The following is a 14,043-nucleotide window of genomic DNA, read 5'->3' on the forward strand; positions in this document are numbered from 1 at the left end:
TGCCCTTAAAGAATGCCTCACCCAGCTATGTTCCTGGGAGGTGTGGGATTAAATCTCTATAAACAGAACCCAGTTGAGTCCAGGTTCACAACAAATCAAAGGATCTGTAAATAAATAAAAAAAAAATAGTTATCTTCTGCTGCATGACTATGAATCTGAACCAGGAAATAAAAATAAGCCCACATCTCTGGGAATCTGGTGAAGTTCACTCAGGAGTGAAGAAAAAAAAGAAGTCTGTGCTTTTCAGCACTTTTTGGGACAAAAAACCCAAACCCCAATCATAAAGCATGACAACATTTACAGCCATTACAACACTTGTGAACAGTGTCTTTTCTGGAATTACTTTTTTCTTTAAAATGATGCCAGTCGAGATAACTTACTGTCTTGACCTTAAAAACTTACTCCTACTTTTAAATGCACATACATTACTGAAAGGCTATACCTATATTGGCAAACAACACAGCTCAACACAGAGAGACCTGCAAAGCACTTGGTATTAAGAATCCAACATTTACATTGTACATGCTTCAGCGGCTTTTATGTCAGACTAGCTGTAATTTGGTACCATTGACTAAATGCTTATTAGCAGCTGGGCTGCATTAGGTCTGCTCTCAGGGTACATCTTCTGTTTCAGTTTCTCTTGTACTCTACAAGACCACCCCACATTGTGGGCCAATGCCTATTAGATGGTGATGATCACAGTATTTGCTTCTAAAGAACATTCTTGACTAAATCTGACACAATGAACATACCCACAGATAAATAAAAGGGGCTGATACTACCAGTGTCACATCCAGACTCCAGTAACTCTGAAAGGTAACAGAAGAGTATTCTTTGAGTAACAGAAACGTCAGGTCAAGGAAGCAAAGGGCACACTGTGTTACTTGTTTGATTTCTGCCCTCCTCCCCCCCCCCAAGAAAACAGGAAGAGAAACATACAAAGATACTACATTAGAACATACTAGACTCATGAATATATATATATGCACATATATTTGTATGTAAATCCATCTTAAACCATAAAAGTATCACAATTTCCAAATATCTAAAGTGCTTACATGCTATGAATCACAAGAGGGTTTAAGATTGTATTAATTTGCAGTCTGTGAAGGCTAAACTTTAGAGAAAGAATGCAATGCTCAAACGAAGGTCACAACCTTAGGACTCAAGCCTTCTCTATGAACACTGAAGTTTACTGCCAATTCATGCAATAAAAGGAACAGAAAATAATTTAACAGAAAAACAACTTTTAGACATGCCATATAACTCCTTGCTTACATCAGTGAAGCCAGGAGGGAAGATTTAGGTACAGGGCGTGCCACTACACAAGCTTCACCCTGGACTGGTGTCACATGTCACTGCACTAAATCAGTAGATTCATTGCACCACACCAACTTTCAGAACAAACGGATTGCTCACAACACCTAGAAGATAATCCAGTGACCGCACTCTCTTACCTAGACATTTACTTACTTCACTTCTTGTGCAAAATTTGTTTCCTGTTCAGAATCTGTATTTGGTTTAGTTTGACTCCCAACTGTAAGTTAAGAATGAAATAAAAAGGCACATTTGCTGGAGGTACTGGACTGCTAGATCTGAAACAGGATAGGACAGAGTCCCAGGAATCCTACCTACTAAACAGCATGACACCAACTTATCTTACTGGGCGTTTACAACAGCCACCTCCCTTTTTGTGGGTGAAGCAAATAGGTCATAACAAAACCAGTTTAAAAGGGTTTGCCTCCAGCTTGCAGCTATCGCAATTCCAAACCCTTTTAAGCTAATGGTTTGTATGTTCGTTGAGAAACATATAAGCCACGCGATTCAAGGATAACCGATTACAAACCAAACAACACTTACTTAGCAGTTCTAATTGGATTCAGTAGACTTTTAGCTATGCAATACTATCTGTGCTCTGGTTACATATACCGTGTCTCTGGACAACACCGCCTGACCTCTGTTGTTTAGGATCCAAGTGCTACCATGGAACGTCACCTGAAGAACTAGTAGAATACTTAGAGGCACTTTGCTGAGTTAGGTTTTACAAAAGGTTTTAAAAATAGTAATTTTGTGTTGACTTCCATCTAGCTCCTTAACAACGTATTTCACCTGTTTCTGAACTCAAACCGGAGCCTATTTATCACACCTCGCACACACACGCAAGCACGCAGAGGGGGACACGCTCCCTGCCCCAGGGAGCCCGTTACCGAATTACAAACAACCGAAGGTAACTCCCCCCCGCCCCCGGAGTTCCACGCTAGGATGTGTCTGCGCTGCCCACCAATGCCTGCGAGTTAACGGCTCTGAAAGGGATGAAACGCCGCAGACCCCGTAGCTCCCCTCGGGCCAGCTATCGGCACGGCCCCGCCGCGGGGGGGACCCGCTGCCCGCGGCCGCCCGGTCCCACCAGGCCCCGCCACGGAGGGTCCGCAGCTCCGCCCGCGGGCGGCCGCGCTCGCCCCGCTTTACGTAACTTGAGAAGCAGCCGCCAAGCCAGCGGCACCGGCGGGGCCGGGCCGGCGCAGCTGCACGGCCTGGCGAGCCCTGCCCCGGCGAGCCCTGCCCCGTTGCAAGGCTCCGGTAACCGGCGGGACCCACAGCGGCGCGGGCTGAGAAGCCACCCCCGAGCTGGAGGTGCGGCGCCGCGTCTGCCCCGGCCCCGGCCCCGCCCCGGGGAAGGGAGGTCCGGCCCCACCGCCCGCCCGAGCGGCCCCGACCCCACGCCCCGCGGCGCCCCCCACCGGCAGGGACCGACACAGCCGCCTCCGCACAGGTGCGCGGGAGCCGCGGCCAGCAGGCGGCGGGGGCCAGCGGCGACCAGCGCGGGGCGAGCGGTGGCGAGCCAAGACCCCGCTCCCCGCGCCGCCCCAGCTCCCCGCCGCCTGACTCCCTCGCTCCCCTCCCCGGCGGCAATGCCTCCTGCCCCGCTCGCCCCTTCCCGCCTGCCGGGTGGCGGTGAGGGGAGGGCGAGCGCCCCCACTCACCTGCTCGCCGCCGCGCTCGCCTCCCTCTGCCGCCCCGCCGCTGGGGCCGCCCCTCCCCCTCAGCCGGCCCCGCCCCTCCGCGCGCCGAAAGGGAGGCGCAGGGCGCCCGGGGCCGGGGGCGGGGAGCGGGCCGGTACCTGCAGCGCGGGGCGGGCGCGAGCCGGGTCGGCCCACAAGTACCGGCATGCCCCGCCCGCCGGTAAGATTTTCATCTCCCGGCAAGCAGCGCGAAGCCGCCTGTGGCGGGGGCTGGCCGCGGTGCATTTCGGGTGCTGCGGTTCTCTGGCGCCGTGGTGCCTGCTGGTACCTGTAGTTTCGTGGGGCGAGGGTGGCTTAGGGGAGCGGGGCAGCGCCCTGCTGGCTCACGGGCCTCCGCGGCGCGGGCCCCGGGGCCTCTAGCCCCCGGATAGCCGCGCAGGGGGAGCGGGGAAGGGGCTTCAGGCACCCCGGCAAGGTCGGCCTGCCCCTCGGCCGGGCGGGCCCTCGGCGGCTCCGCCGCGGAGAAGGAGGGAGGAGCGGGGAGGGCAGGGGCCCGAGGGCGCGCCGGGGAGGGCCGCGGCGGCTCTGCCACCTCCCGCCTCACGGCGCGGAAGTCACGGGAGCTCTGTCGGAGTACGGGGTGTTAACGTGATTTCACATAGCACCACCGTAAGGTCGTGCTGCAGCGCGAGGTGTTTTCACGTGGTGGTGTAGCAGTGGAGTGTCCTGTGAAATTTCATGGATGAAAGTGATTAGCGAAGTTGCTGGAGAGGGAAGAGGGGGTGGAATTCAGTCTTCTTAAATAGCGGTGGGAATAAAACAGTGCCTTGTCTCATAGTCGCTTAGGTATGTAAAGAGGAATATAATATTCTGGAGAAAATGAACACAGCACAATTAGTGTTAAAAGATACATTTTCTTTATATATTTTGTGTTCTTTGTCACATAAAAATGTGATGCCTAGAATTTCAGAGAAAGTACTTCTGTTGAGTTTTCATCTGGAGGCTATCATATGCTTGGTTTTCTGGGACTGCCTTTTTCCCCCCTTGGGATCTTTTATCTGGAAGGTACTTGAGCACTTTGGGATTTTAGGGTCTTAGCAGTCTGCTAGAACAGTAGCTGCCTAACATCTGCCTTGTGTTCATGCGTCTGGAAGCGGTTAGATGCTTCCAGAATATATTGCACCTCTTGTCCAAGTGCTATGCAACTGTGTGTTTGTTATAAACTTGATACTTTTTACAGGGTATGGGTGCACAAGTTGTGTAGCAACACTATGCTAGTAAGGTGATCAGATGTGTGATTGCAAATAGTAGTAAAGGCATGGTGCCTTACCCAATGTCAATATATCCTGCTCTGGAGGCTTCTGTTACCACTGGAGTGTTATTCTTCTGAAATTATATTCTTAGGGTCCTGAGGAATTTGTTCTTTGTTTTTTTCCTGTGTCCTATTGCTTAAGCAGTACATTGGACTGCTTGAAATTAATTTTGAACTTGGTGGGTTTTATGAATGTCTTTCAAGCAATTGCCTCAGATTTGGCAGGGTAGCTAGCATTCATCAAGGGTAGAATTAATAGATTTTAAAAGCATTTGTGAATGACTAGTTCAGAAGACATGCCATGGGGAACTTTTCTGGATCTAATTCTCTTTTTAACTTCCCAATTCTGTTTTAGATATGTAGTGCTCAGAAGAGATAATGCACTGGATTTTTGAAATGTGCTATAATAATGCATATATTAAATCTAGAGAAATTTAATCAATGGCATTTTGAAAATTGCCCTGCCAAACCTGATATGCTGAGCACATAACTATTATGAACTTTAAGCTGTTTCTCACTCAAGATGAAAGCGTCCTTTAATACATAGCAGCAGAGGAGAAAAAACGGTTAGAAACAAGAAAATTCTGATTTCCAGTTATTCAGAACACTTTTTTCTATATTAGTTGATGATGTCTAAGTATTACAATTACTTAGTTACATATTCTGTTTTATTTTTTTTATTTATTGTAAAGTTATTTTTAAAGTTTGCTGCTTACACCGATCTAGTTTTAAAAAATACATGAGGTTTTTTCACCTCTAGAAACATCTGATAGTTATAAATGCATGGCTTTTTGGTTTGCTATTCAGCTAGCCTAACAGCTTGTGATATGACATTTATTGTACAGGTTAACCTAAATTTTTTAACAGGCCCCTCAGTTATAATGAGGTCAGTGTTTGCTATGACACTGTCGATCAAGAAAGAGTCCCGTCCCAACTCCTTTGAAGAGAACAGGACGTCTTTTGTCACGGTGAGCAGGTATAGGAACAAGGCTTGAGGCTGCATTTCTTTAGTAATTTGGAAATTCCAAGGAAGTCAGTGGGATCTTTGGCTGCTGAGGAATGTGGCTCAGTGCCTTCACGTCACAGGCTCTATCCACCTACAAAGTCATCAGGAATGACTGTTGCCTCGCTGAGGTGAGGGAAACTATGCAGGGTTAAGGTGAATTAGAAGTGGGTCTGCGCCCTTTCCGGTTTTCGCTCTGTAGTAGCTCTTCCCTGCGTACTGCGGCTGCAGCAATCCGTAAAGCTTTGAGACTGCCTGGCTTCAGCCGCTTGTGTAAGCAGAGCTGTGGCTTGCATGGCAGGCTAGGTGAGCCACCCTGTGGCAATGCCGTGCGTTTCACCTTCGTTGAGTCGAAAGGACAGCAAAACTAGATACTACGCGTGTAAGAGTGGAAAGTACTTGCAGCGGTTTTTTTCCTGCGGGTATGGTACCAGATGCCACCCATGTTCTGCCTCCCACTGCTAGTTATTTGGTTTTCTGGAGGATTGGTACATATATTACAGGCCTAATCAAGATCTGTCAGGCCATCTACACATACACACAGTAATCCTTTGTGCCAAAGATGTGATTTTTGCTAATGCTAGCTGGTTAGCTAGCTTAATTTAACCTTGTTTAGGGGCTAGGGCTTCCAGAATCAGAAAATCTTATTAAGGTAAAAGAAATTTATGCAACTTCTGTGAGCTTCCCAGCACACTCTCTGCTGGGAAGAAAAATGAAGGAACTGCTGATCATGTAACACTATTGGTTCAGCAGTGTCACCTTCTGTTGTAAAAAATATCCAATACAAATAATCCTATAGGTGAGAACTCTGGGATAATCTGTTATTGACCTACAAGTAGCTTCTGCTGTGCTAGCTGAGGCATGATGTGGTATGTATTCAAAGCCCCATCTGCCGTCATGATCAGGTGAAACACTGAGGATAGATTTTTCAATCAGGTTATGGGATTTAGGTGCTCAGATCTCATTACTTTTCAATTGGATGCAAGCACTCAAACTGGAAGAATTCAGGGATTCAATCCCATTATATTCCAATGGGAATTAGGCCTTTGTGTCTCAGGATAGTGTGAAATCTGTGACTTGGGAGGATATTGGTTTTGAGACAAAACAGCCAATTTTCTTTCTCAGCTGTAGAGCCTTCAGCATTAGAAACAATGCAGTTTCTCCTAAAGGCAATTCTTTCTGTAATTCCTTCCAGGGGCAAAACCTACATATCTTGAAAGAAGTATAGCTGGATATTTTGAAAGTAGACATAAGCATTGAAACTGGGAATTTCATAAAATGGGGGCATCCAGATCCTGATTTGTGATCCTGTAATACTTCAAGTGGTTGGTATGTCATTCTAATGCGTCTCCATAGCATATCTAGCATTTGTATGTTGCATTTTAATACTTCCTATGTCTCTGTGATGCTACTTTAGCACGTGTTCAGAAGCACCTTGGGTTTTAAAGGGCTGAGAAAGTTGACCTTTTTGAGAGCTCCTGTCTTTTGGAGTTTGTAATACACAGTTTCAGATATCCAGGTGTCAAAAAGGACTGAGGGAAAGGTAAGAGATGGGATTTAAATTGTTGCTGGTCTTTGCTGGTTTGGTCTCTAGATGTTTGTGGTTTCTAGGACTTTGTTCTAGCTCAGGTTTTGAATTTCACACTCATCCCTTATTCAAAACACTCTGGTGTAGGATTGCCCCTTTGTCTCATAACTGTTTATTCTCAGCCAGGTGACATCTATGTATTAACTTCTGATGCTTGCCATAAACTTCACTGGTAATACAGTTTTACACCTAAATTAGTTTCAAGGTGGTGTCCTGATAATAGACTTTTTGTGGATTAAAAATGGACTTAGTAGACTTTTTGTGGAATACCAGATTCACAGATATAGTTCAGCTGCTGTGTGTTATTCTGGAAATTCACTGATCTACAAATGGGATTTAACAGCTTTCTATTCAATTATGCCTGTTGTGCTTCTGTCTTAAACGTGAGTCCTCAAGTAAGGCAGCAGAGGCAGGAGCATCTAAGGAGTTAAGAAATCCCTGCCTGCCAAAAGCTAGGTCTACTTTGAGTTATAAGGAATTTCTTTCTCTCAGGGATTGCTTCTGGGCAGAGAAGCTTGCCAGTGTTATGGCCAGAATTTTCAGATGAATGAACTATAAGTGTGGAATTCAAAATAATATATGGGTTACAACATTTGCTTCTGTCGTGTGGCAGGTATTGAGAACCCTAGTAAATTGTGTCCTTACTTCTTTCTTCCTTCTTGTCCTCACCATTAGCATTTTCAGTCCCTGTCCTAGCTGTGTCTATCTTGCTTTGGCTTTAAAATACGGAAGTCCAGTGACCCGGTGGGATGCACCCGTGACTGTTGAGGAAGCGGGCCAATGTCCCTGCAAGGCCACTCACTCTTGATCATCTTTGAATGTTTGTGGGGTTTGGTGAAGGTTCCTGGGGACTGACAGGAAGAAAATGTCACATCCTGGTTCAACAAGGATGAGAAGGTGGATCTGGGGAGCTACAGGCTAGCGGTTAATCCCTGAAAGGTGATAGAGCAAGTAGTTTGGGGAACCATTTCTGAAAATGAAGGACAGGAAGGTGATCAGGGGTAGTCAGTATTGTTTTAGGAAGGGGAAATCATGTCTGACCAACCTGATAGCTTTCTGGGATGAGATGACTAGCTTGGTGGGTGAAGGAAGAACAGTGGAAATTTTTCATCTTGACTTAATTAAGGTTTTTGACACGGTCTTACATAACATCCTCATAGATAAAGTGATGAAGTATAGGCTAGATAAGTGGAAAATAAGGTAGGCTGAAAACTGGCTGAGCTGCTGGGCCCAGAGGGTTATGATTAGCAGTGCAAAGTCAAGTTGGAGGCCAGTCACTAGTGGTGTGTCCCAGGGTTGGCACTGAGTCCCATGCTGTTTAACATCTTCATGTATAATGTTGATGATGACACAGAGTACAACCTCATCAGGGTTTTGGACAATAAAAAACTGTGAGGAGTGGTTGATACACCAGGTAATTGTGCTGCTATTCAGAGGGACCTCAAAAGGCTGGAGAAATGGGCTGTTAGGAGTCTCATGAAGTTCAACAAAGGGAAATGCAAAGTCCTGCCCCTGGGGAGGCACAGCCCCAAGGGATAACCAGTACAGGCTGGGAACAAACTAGCTGGAAAGCAGCTTTGCAGAAGAGGCCCTGGGGGGGTTCCCAGTGAATACCAAGCTGAGCACGAACCAGCAATGTGCCCCCACAGGAAAGGAGGCTAATGGTATCCTGGGCTGCCTTAGCGGGAGTGTTGCCGGCAGGTTGAGGGGGGGTGGTCCTTTCCTTCTGCTTAGCACTGGCGAATGACATCTGGAGGGCTGTGTCCAGTTCTGGGGTCCCCAGTATAAGAGAGATATGGATATACTGGAGCAAGTACAGCAAATGGCCATGATGATGACTGTGAGCTTGAAGCATCTGACAGTGAGGAGAAGCTGAGAGAGCTGGGACTCTTCAGCCTGGACGAGACAGAGTTCAGGGGTGTCTTATCCATGTGCAGAAATACCTGATGGGAGGGTGAAAGAAGTTGGAGCCAGGCTTTTCTCAGTGGTGCCCAGTGACAGGAAAGAGTCAGAGGACACAAATGGAATTACAGAAAATTCCATCTGTACATAAGAAAGCACATTTCACACTGAGGGTGATAAAACCCTGGAATAGGTTGCCCAGAGAGGTTGTTGCTTGATGAAATTTAACACCTGACTGGACGGAGCCCTGAGCAACCTGCTCTAGCTAACCCTCCTTTAAGCAGGGGCTGAGCTAGGTGATCTTGAGGGGTCCCTTGCAACCTCAACCTTTTGTGTTTCTGTTAGCTTTGAGGCCTGCTATTCTGCTGTTGCTGCAGAACAAAAAGATACTAGACACTGTTTCCATTTCTGTTTTCTTAAAAGCACCTACTCTTCAAAGAGTATGGGAACAAATTTTTTTCTCTGCATTTGCTGTTGTGTGATGAAATAAAATTCAACTTGTTGCAACTTGACAGGTAATCTTTGAATGTACTCCCTAATAATTTCTTTCTGAATAAGTTATTCTTTTGTCTTCTTTTTTCTTCCCTGTAATCGATGTGAAAAGAAAAGAACATCGTAAGGAAAAGCCAGGGAGCAGAGAATAAAGAATTATTGTTAATTGAATAGTAGACTACATGGTTTCTTTTCAATCTAAATAAAATTATTATGGCGGAGATTTCAGGCACTTTGATTGAGGAGTCGTATTCATGTGCAATAATGACTTCATTACATGCATTTGAAGCTTCAAGTTTATAAATTGTTAGTTTGCTTTTAGCTAGAAGAAGTAATTTAAAATGTTCTTTGCTTTACATCACTGAAACATTCACTTACTTTCCTTACAGGGAAGAGGCAGTTGTTTCCCAGCAATAACCTTTTGGACACTATACCGGAGTTACACACCCTACGTTGTAATTTGACATGGCAAGGCTTTTGGTTCTTTGATAACAGCCTTTGTAGAAGATTCTGGGTTTTGCTCCTAATGCTCTATAGCTTACCGTTTTGTATGGCACAATGCATTTTAATATTGATTTGTGGAAAGTCTTCAAAGTATTTCTTCATCTGTGGGGTAAAGAAGAAACCTGGTCTTGTTAAAACGTGAACGACCTTGGACAAATAACTTCAATTTCACTTTACTGTTGGTTCCCAGGTTTTACTGTAGGCTCATCAAGCAAGCTAACTTACAAGTGAATAAGTTACAGTGAATATAATCTTCTCCTAAATATGGAAGACATCACTATTACTTGCACAACCCTGTATTCTGAATTTTTAGAGCGGTGCTTGTCTTTCCTGCGCAGCACAGCTCTATTACAATGCACTCCTGCACACAATCGCTAATACAGCCCTTTAAAGGGCAGCATTCATTAATTGTATCCTGTGCACAAAGGATGTGAGTTTCATTGTTTCTAACAATAATGCAGAAACCTTTCTATTTATTTCCAAAGTTCAAATAGGTGGTGTGAAACAGCTTTGTCTTGGAGAAACCTGTGTTGCATTGATATGGAAATGAGCACATTCTGTGCTTCAGTAGGTGCCAGAGTGGCAGCGTTCACTGCTGCCACACATAAGTGAGCTTCTGCGTTGTGCTCAGTTTGTGTTCAGCTAGCCAAAATTCTAGCAGTGTGCCTTCTCTTTCGGAAGTAGTCTTTGAAATGCTGCCATACTTGACATCCTTGTGTGTAAAGCTGGGTAGAATCATACTCATATTACACAACAATGTATTTTGTTTATGGTAAAAAACAGCAGATAATTTGGACTTTTGTCTTTGAAGGAGAGAAAATCTCTGTCCTTCAGAAGGACTCAGTCTATTACTTTGTGTTTATTTAGCCTTTTAGTCTTTCTATTTCAGCTTTACCTCGTGAATTGCAATTCAAGAGTATGTTGCACACTGACATGTTAATTTAGCATTAACATTTGTAGGCTATTCTAAGGCCAGAGGCTACTGTTTAGTGATTACTGTTATTGCTTATCTTGCAGAGCCCAGAATTGTGCTAAACATTTACAGATGCATAGAAAAAAATATATTTTCTGGGTGGATTTGTAACTTTATATTGAACAGGAAGAAACAAGTGATGATAGCAAGTATTTCAGGCAGAAGTTGATAAGAGAGAAAGAGGGTTATCACGTGAAGATCAATCACTTATTTGAGGCCTTGACATAGAGTTATTTTTTTATTCTCAAACAGTATTTATCATGATGGATGATTACATGGAACAAAGATTCTTAGGAGAGAGGGGCTCTAGTTGGGAGTGCCTCAGCTATCTCAGCTGTAGCAAATTTCACTGAGGGAGCATGGTAGGAAACCACCAAATCACAGAAACTGGGAGGCAAGTCCATGGCACAGCTGTGTTCTGTACTACTTTTCTCGCTATCGTCCGGACACAGTCCCAGTGGTTGGAATACCCATCCTTTCCTTCTGAACTGCCCACATATCTAATTTCTCAGTGAATGTAAGAGTATAAGAGGGAAGCAGAGTGTGGGATGGTCCCAGCATGCCAGTAGGACACAGCCACATCTCACACCCTCACGCAAGACTGGGGAAGAGCTCCCGTGTACCACAGCTCAGAGGTGGTAATAGGTACCTGAAGTGTCATTTTGCCTAGAAACCTGGACACAACAGATCACTAGCATAGTGCAGCATTCCCAAAAACCCAGTAATTTTAAATGAAGGGGAAAATTAGGCAGTTGTATGCATGAATGTCTTTTATGTGCTGAGGAGGAAGGCAATCTTTAGGATACCTCTTGAAAGCCTTGCTGTGGCTGGATGTGGCTGTGGCTGGATGTAATGGAAACAGCAGGCATTGTAAGTGTTGGGTGAGATGGCAGAAAACATAAGGGCAATTATAAGATAAGCAATGTTAAATGGAGGTTTGCTGTCAGAACTGTCACAGATATATCTAAGGAGATACTGACTTTGTTTCATCACATACTATATTAAAATGGCCAGGTTTTAATAAGAAATGGATATTGCCTTTCATCGCTACAGGCATGGATACCCACATCCCCACAAATGCATACTACCTGGATAATTTAAAAACAAACTTAATTTTGATGGTATTACTTTCAGTCGAATAAGTGTTCCTAAATGGTCTCAAGTGTTAGTCTGACTCTGACTGTGCAATAATAAGGACACAAAGTTTTAGCATGAAGACCTTGGCTTACTAAGTCCACAGTTGTGGCTGAAAATTGTTTTAATCTTTGAATGAAGATACAGAAAAGAGAAGAAAAGTAGTTAGAGAATTTGAAGTGTAATTTATTAAGTGAGGTTTTTAAATGTATATTTGAAAACAATACCTGTAACTATAAAAATACATAATACAATAAAAAGTAAAAAGTTTTCATTTCACCAGCATCTCCTAATTGCTTTTGTTTGTATAGAAGAAGATTTTTAGAAGGAAGCTCCTCCTCCTGTTAAACTACATTAGTATTGACTATAAAGACTTTATCAAATGTCTTTTTTGGAAAAAGGAAAACATATTTTAGGTGGATTGAAGCTATTTCTTTTCCTAAGTTTATGCTTTAATATGGCTTTGCTAGGAACAAACCAAGACAAATAGACACAAAAGGGGAGAGAACAACAAAAGCTGACATCGCACTTTTTATTATTGATGCCGATTTTTAACTTGCAGCTTCATGAGTTGGCATAGTGTGCCTGTCATTCCATCTCTTGGCATCCAACCCAAGACCTAGAAAACCTGCATTAGCCACCTTTCAAGTCATGGACTGACAATTATATAAGAAAAAAGTTCTGTCTTGGTGGGCTAAATCAGATCTCTTTCACTCCAAAAAGGAAAAGAGGAGTATGAAAGAGTAAAAAACCAAACAAAAAAAACAACAGAGAAAGAAAAAGACAAATAAAAAAACCCCGTTATGTGTAGGTCCTAAATCTTATGTTCTGGATGAAGTTACAGATTAATCTAAAGAGCAGTGAACACTCATGTGACAAAGGGAGCTAGACTTCTTTTACTCTGTGCAATGTAGAATACAGGATTGTACACCACAAAGCTCAGTGTATGAATTCACCTTCCCTGGTATTAAATGGGGTTTCTTTGGTGTGAAATGTTTTGTGTGCTGTAATTTGAATGGTAGCAATCTGACTTTTGTGCAAGAGTGATGGTTGAGAGGAAGCATAAATAATAACCTTACAATTTCTTTCTGACATGTAGATCATGCTGCACATTAGATGAAGATATTTCTGTCCTTTGATATCCTGTGTTCTTGCAACAAATTATTATACATCAAAGAGATGAGCTCTGAGTCAAAATGATAGTAAAAGTGATGAGCTAGAAAATAATGTAAAGAGCTTGTACCTATGAAATTACTGCAAATGTCTGAAGAAGTGGGGTAAAGGAAATTGGTCACAAAGTTGTTCAAATGACTTAAGCTGCTGTCTGAAAAATAAATAATCTGGGATATGACTGTTAAAAATGGAATGTGGTTGAAAGCTGAAGTTTTTGAAGCACTGTATCCAATAGTGCATTGCAAGGCATTTTTCCTTAACCTCCTTCCCTGAATAAAGTTTTAGGAATACTCTAGTGGGGGCAAGTAGAGGGCAAAAGGATTGCCGGTGTCGTAAAGAAACTTTCTTATTGAAGCCACTAGTCCTTTTCCAGCCATGTCAATTGTGGGTTCAAGTCATTATTGCCAGAAGATTATTCAGTGGTCTGTGTGAAATTAATTGATTGTTTCATTCTCATTCCTGTTAGATATTTACCTCACAGAAAAGGGTTGCCAGAATTGATACCACCCAACAGATACCAGAGACTAAGCAGTGGCTGAGGATTCATTGCAGAGAGAAAATAGTAGCTAACATGATAGATGATCCTTTTAGGAAAGGATTGAGTGATGTGGGGTGGTAGGGAAACGTCCTTTTTGCTAACTAGACTCTTGTGCAATCTGATCTTGTCTCATTTCAGTGGAGCGTCTTGCTACACCCTCCTGGGGACAAAGCTTTTTACTTATGTTTAGCCATCTAAATTTATGTTTGAGATGGTTGTCTAGGATCCCTTGTAGCCCATGTGAACACAAAAACATTTTCAGAGGACTTCAGTTTCTCTGAAATAACCTTTTTGAGTTTTTTGTTTTGATCACTTTGCACAGGTTGTCCACGTACAGAAATGTTGAACTCCAGGTCATTCCCTCCTGCAGAAATGGATGGGTCTTAGTTTTATTCATATGGCCAGAGAGGAAATGAATGTAAAAACTCTTAAGTAAAATGACATGTGAGTTAACTTTTCCT

The 14,043-nt window shown here is 43.8% G+C and overlaps 1 protein-coding gene across 10 annotated transcripts in view; it reads right to left on the reverse strand.

Moving 5' to 3' along the window:
• SNX16 (sorting nexin 16) overlaps positions 1–3,035 on the reverse strand; it is a 28,050-nt gene extending 25,015 nt beyond the window's left edge. The window contains exons 1-3 of one of the 10 annotated variants that reach the window (XM_040586557.1): positions 2,985–3,000; positions 1,474–1,537; positions 22–809 (exon numbers count right to left, since the gene is read on the reverse strand). The gene's annotated coding sequence lies outside the window, so the exon portion shown is untranslated. Of the gene's footprint in view, positions 1–21; positions 2,441–2,984 lie in introns of those variants that run through there. The other 9 variants (XM_040586556.1, XM_040586559.1, XM_040586555.1 and 6 more) reach the window with 9 other exon arrangements.
• Positions 3,036–14,043: the final 11,008 nt, after the last annotated feature.

Source organism: Falco naumanni, chromosome 3, assembly GCF_017639655.2.
Source record: "Falco naumanni isolate bFalNau1 chromosome 3, bFalNau1.pat, whole genome shotgun sequence".
In the NCBI taxonomy this organism is placed as follows: Eukaryota; Metazoa; Chordata; class Aves; order Falconiformes; family Falconidae; genus Falco; species Falco naumanni.